The following is a 6,000-nucleotide window of genomic DNA, read 5'->3' on the forward strand; positions in this document are numbered from 1 at the left end:
CTGGGTCATTCCACGGGAATGTAAATGCTAATCTCCTCCAGAGCTCCTGTCTTCTTGACCTTACAACTCTTGGATCCAGGATTAGAGTTAATGAGGCAAAAGGGAAACATCTGGGCTTTGTCTCAGACAGGCACACATTCAAGTCCTGGCTCCAGGGTGTGGAGGCCATGCTACCTGCTGCATAGTGGTGCTATGAGAAGAGGTGAGACCCTGCCCAGGACAGACCTTATCCAGGGTCTAGCACATGGTGGGAACTCCATCTTCATGTCTGTCTCTGCAGTCATTACTTCTTGTAGTTTAATACAAGTCTGGAATAGAGCTCAATAATTTTCTCTCCAGAGAGCATCACGAGACGCATGTTAAATCTATCTCTTGTTTAAAATAAAGGTACAAAGAGCTCAGTGAGCAATCCTGATCTTAGAGAAAGCTGCTGGTCTGTGTGCAGAAGCTGCTCTAATTCGGCTAAGCCTGATTCTACTTGCAACAACATCTCTATAATGGCAATTAACCCCTAACGTTGTTAGGCACTTCACACAAGCATTTTACCTTCTCAGTTGATCTCTTTTCCTTGTCAAACGCCAGGCCAGATTCCCCCACAGTTCGGGGGCAGAGGTCTGTCAGCAACAGCTGTAAAGGAGTAACATCTGGGTGTGTGTGCGTACTTGCTCGCTTGTAGTTCAGTCGATTAGAGGATCAGTCAGTACTGTACACATATGTGAGAACAGATTGAGTGATCACTTTGGCAAGAAGTGTTGTCTGTGTTTTATATTTTATATAATACATGATAATGCTATTGACTCTAGAGAAATAATTGACAATGATCAATTCAATAGATTCTAAAGATGAAACACGTGTCTCCTGAGAAAAGGAATGAAGCACATGCCACTTGGAGTGTGAGCTTGCACCAGCCACATGTGCAGAGTGAAGTGGGAATCATCCATGTGCAAGGATCATATGTTCCACATACTTTGCATTTGGATGGCAGGACATTTAGTAAGGTCGAGGCTGGTAGCAGTGGGCGGCCGTGGCAGCCAAATAGTTAATTGATGGTAGACTAATCGCATCCTTAGGGCAGAGAGAGCTGGATACCCACTCCACACTGCCAGCTGGCACTTTAGCTCCAGCCAGACATTTACCGAGGGCCTGCCAGGTGTTAAGCTCTTTGACATGCACGATCTCATCTATTCCCACAAATGCTTATCACTACCTGCTTTTTGTAGCTGAGAAATTGAGGTGCAGAGACACGAAAGCATTGGACAAACATCGTGCAAGCAGTAACTAGCAAAGCGCTGCACCAGCCCAGGCCGTCTGGCTCCAAGCCCAGTGCGGTTCTGTGCCGCGGTCATTTCCCTACAAAGGTAAAATGAATATTCCAACTGGCACTGATCTGGAACTTCTCTCTCCATTTTACAGGTGATATGATGGAGGTAAACTACAAGGCTCTAAAGGAATGCACCATTATAAGGCGCTCATGCAGCCTCAGGCCATTCTGATACAAGAACAGAGGAGAGACTTGGTTTGGCCTGGGCCTCTATGTTGAGGATGCTCTGGTGCCTGCCATTTTCCACCATATATTTCCCCAAGAGAAGGAGCTGAGGCACTGACCCTAAGCAAGGAAACAGGGGGTGTTGTTTGCCTTTGTCCTAGGAGACATTACTTGCTTCCCACAGCTGGCTCACTTATTTTCTCTCATTTGGTCTGCACTCTTTCATGGTTTATTTTAAGTGAGGCAAACTAGTTTATTTGTGTATCTCCTAAAACTGTTTTATAAGACCACATGCCCTCTTGAATTTTGAAAAGATGAGGTCTTCCTATCCTTAAACAATGGCAAAGAATGTAATTCTGGCATGTAGTAATATTAATAATTTAAAGTCAAAATGTTAATGCACACTTTCATGTGAGTCCAAAGGAGCAGAGATATCATAGCAGTTATATATTCATGTCAATCCAAATTCACAAACACATGAACATAGTAAAAATACCTAGTATTCCTTTTCTTCCTTGAACCATATTTTCATTCCATTTCCCCAGTTTTACCCCATTGTAAGGCAGTTCATGCTTGAAAATCTGTTATTAATCACCTTATCACAATTCTATGTAGCAATAATTAATATAAATTAAACTGATTTTTTTGGTGTTTTTGAGACAGGGTTTCACTATGCAGTTCAGGATGGCCTTGAACTCACTTTGTAGCCCAGGCTGGCCTCAGACTTGCAGCAATCCTCCTGCCTCAGCCTCCTGAGTGCTGGGATTACAGGTGTGATCCACCACTCCTGGCCTACATTGATTTTTAAATTTCCTATAATTTTAAGGCTTTAAATGTAAAAATTTTCCTCTGCATTCAGTTATTATTAAAATTATTAAAATAAAATTAATACAAACTATAGGCAATGTACTATAAAATCAGGGAAATATGAGGTATGTCTTGCTTTTGTAATAAACAAGGCAAGCTACCTTCCTCATGATACCTGCCTGCAGGTATGTCTCAGGTTGATCTTATTAAGTGTACATGTGAAAGTCTAAGATCTGGAAATTAATTCCCTGAAATGTATCCAATCTAGCACAGTACAGCTGACGGCTGCTTTGCTAGGAGTCCAAAGCACTGAGGTTCTCTAAGGCGCCATAGGCCCCATGGTCGAACAACCACAGCACGAGTCAGACGCAGTATACATTACATGTTGTCGGACCAGTCAAGAGACAAACCCACTAGTAATTTGAACAGGGGAAATCTAGTACGAAGAATTGGAGCAAGGCAAAGGATGATTAACTGCTAAAGGGTATAAAGAACTGTCGGGTGCAACAGCAGTAGAAATTGAAGCAAAGATTTTGGAGATTTAGAGGAGGGTACAGCAAGGACGGCAAGCTGACTGTAAAAGAGAAGGCGTGGCTGCTAGGGAAGAAAAAAAATCTGCTGTTGGGGGGCTCTCATCCTAGTTCCCTGAGATCTGTCACTACAGAGATGAGCACTGCGGGGACACTCTGCACTCCAAGTTGCTCACGACTGCCTGGAAACAGTACAGTTACAAGCAGGTCCCTCCCTCCTTTGCAGTTCGGCTGTCTCCCTGCAGCGCCCCCTATTGGCGAACCCTACCATTGAGCCTGTATCAAAGGAGAAATGCAGGCATAGAGTCCAGCTTGGGATTCACAGAGCAAAACCAAAAAGGGTAGGTTTGGAGCTGCAAGGCAATAAATTAACAAATGGAACAAACGTCAAGAAAAAAGTAAAGTTAAAGGATACATGACTTTTACTGCCTCTTTTTCCCTAATTAATAGACTGTGCATAGGATCCTGAGTTAACTCCTTTTGGCTCACTGTAAAAAATGGAGTAACTAGAAGCTAAATGAATCCTTGCAGTAATGCCCAGGGCTGAGACTCTCACCCGAAGCTCACAAAGCCCTGGCTTTGCCTCTGTGAGCAGGCACGGTGAGCCCAAGATTCTATGAAAGTGGAATTACTCAGCCCTCACCCTGACCCGTTTGTGGAGATGGCTTTGCTGCTGAGCTTTTTCTCCTTGGATTCCTGCCCAAGGGGAGTAGAAAGGCAGGGAGCAGGGCATGAACTATTTTGATTTTTCGTGTTTCTGCTCTGTTGTGAAGTGAAAGGATTTCCCACAGCCACCAAAATGGCACACGTTCCCCTTTTCACCAACTCCCCTACAGTCTTTGTCACTGCATTCAGAAGACGTTATGAAAAAACCCCAACTTGTGTCAGTGCTGACCAGCTGTGACAGGATTATTTCAAAATCATTCTCCGCTGGCTTTACTTGGATGACATGCTCAGCTCTGTTCTGTAAATCACCAATTACTCATCGCAGGCATCTTTAGAAAGAGCCCCTGAAAGGCTACATGATGTGCAGAAAGTGTCCTGGTTGGGAAGAGAAGGCTGAGGGTGTCCATTGCCATCACTAACAGGCTGTGTGTGAGAAAACTGGCTCCCATCACCTTCTTCAGCTTCTGGGACCCACCCCCCCAACAATATGGAGGCCTCGGGACCACGGCTAGCATCGTGAATCTCATGAGAGACTAATACTGTGTCTATGTTGCTGAGTATCAATGAGATAGGTGGGCCAAGGGAATTAGTTGGGATTTATTTGGAGGGAGGTTTGAGACAGAGTCTCGCTATGTAGTCTAGGCTGGCCTCAAACTTACAGTGACCTTTCTGCCTCAGCCTCCTGGGTGCTGGGATTACAGACGTGTGCCACCCCACCTGGTGTGGGCCAAGGGAATTAGCGGGATGTCTACACAGCTCTGTACCCATAGCTCTTTTCTAATTACCTTTTATTTACATTATTTTAAAAACTTAGTTTCCTGTTAAATTATAATATATTTGCATATAGTAAAGTGCACAAAATGATTTCTTACACAAATATATACCTTTATAATTACCTTTTAATCAAAACATAGTATGTAAACTATCCCTAAAAGATCCCTTGTGCCCTTTCTCAGTATCTTGGCCCTACAGGTAACAACTATGCTGACTTCTATCACTACAGTTGTTTTTTCTGTTCTTAAACATCATATACATGAAATCTTACAGTACATACTCTGTCATATCAGCTTATTTCACTCAACACTGTCTGTGAGATTCATTCCCAGGTAACTCCCTCCTTTTTATTGCTGAGTAGTATTCCATTATATGAATTTACCTCAGTTTATCCATTCAACTGATGGTGGACAGTTAAGTTGTTTCCACTTCTGGCTTTTACGAATTAAGCCTTGTGTAAATATCTTTAGGTGGAAATATATTTTCTTGAGTATTACATCAATCCAATCAGAAGAGCAAAACTACATAATAATTTGAGTAGGGAAAAGTGTAATATGAAGAATGTTTATAAGTGTAATAAGGGACTAGCTAATAGGAAGTAAAGAAAAATCTAATGAATAGTGGAACTTGGAAATCTATCTTCTAGGGTATGAGAGAAAGCTGATCTCAGGACAGTGTAGTACCTGATGCACTTACCACAAAACTGGTGAAAGGGGTTGGCTGGGGTAGCCATGAGCCACCAGGAGCTACCAGATGCCAGGCCCTGCAGGAGCTGGTTCCTAGGGAAGCTGCCCCTGCTTCCCTGAGTGGGAGGCTGGAGGCACCTAAGGAATCAGCATACAAGAACCAGGAAGCAAACCTCTTCCTCCATGGTGATTCACCAGCAGTCTCTGCTCAGCGGACTTCAACACCAGCTGATAAAGAAAAAAATATTTAAAGAGGCGAGATTCATCTCAATGAGTGGTCAGAAAGGGTCAGTTGTCAAGAGACAATAAAGCCATAGCAGGTGCAGGGGTCCTCACAGGAGCGGGATCGTTGGCTCACTCAGGTATTGCACACACAGCTTTGGTTTTCTAAAGGGTTTCACTGAATCACAATCTCAGGAGAAATGTACAAGAATTCCAGTTGATATGCTAGAAGACTGGAGAGGTTCTGCACAAGGTCAGCAATGGCAGCATGGTGCACCGGCTCTGCAGCGATTCTTGCTTCTCCAAATTCCGGGCCAACAAAGGACTGAGAACCAACTGCTATGACCACTGTGGGGCTTACATCTGTACCAAGACCAGGAGTCCTGGCCCCGAGCTGCTCTTCCACGAGGGCCAACTAAAGTGGTTCTGCAGCACAGCGTGCTTGGGGGCATAGAAGAAGGTGGGGCCGAGGTAACAGTGTCTTAGAGGGCTGTGGAAGGGGGTGTGGTTCTTGGGTGATAAATAAAGGTGCCTGATGGGTCGAAGGCTGGGAGAAATAAAACAAATAAAGGGGAATTCAACTGTAAAAAAAAAAAAAGAATTCCAGTTGCTTCAGGTGCTTGCCAACATGTGAACTGCCAGTTTTCTGATGGTAGATGTTCTGGTGAGTATGGAGTGGTTTTTCATAGTGTGTGTGGTTTAGCATTTCCTTCCTGAGTAATGATGCCGAGCACCTCTTCATATGCTTCTTGGACATTTAGATATTCACTGTAGGAAGGAGTCTATCCGTTTTTCATTTTTTAAAAGGTGTCTTTTTTTCTTATTGATT

The sequence above is a fragment of the Chinchilla lanigera genome, unplaced genomic scaffold (assembly GCF_000276665.1).
Source record: "Chinchilla lanigera isolate Chin_1 unplaced genomic scaffold, ChiLan1.0 scaffold00009, whole genome shotgun sequence".
Classification (NCBI taxonomy): domain Eukaryota; kingdom Metazoa; phylum Chordata; class Mammalia; order Rodentia; family Chinchillidae; genus Chinchilla; species Chinchilla lanigera.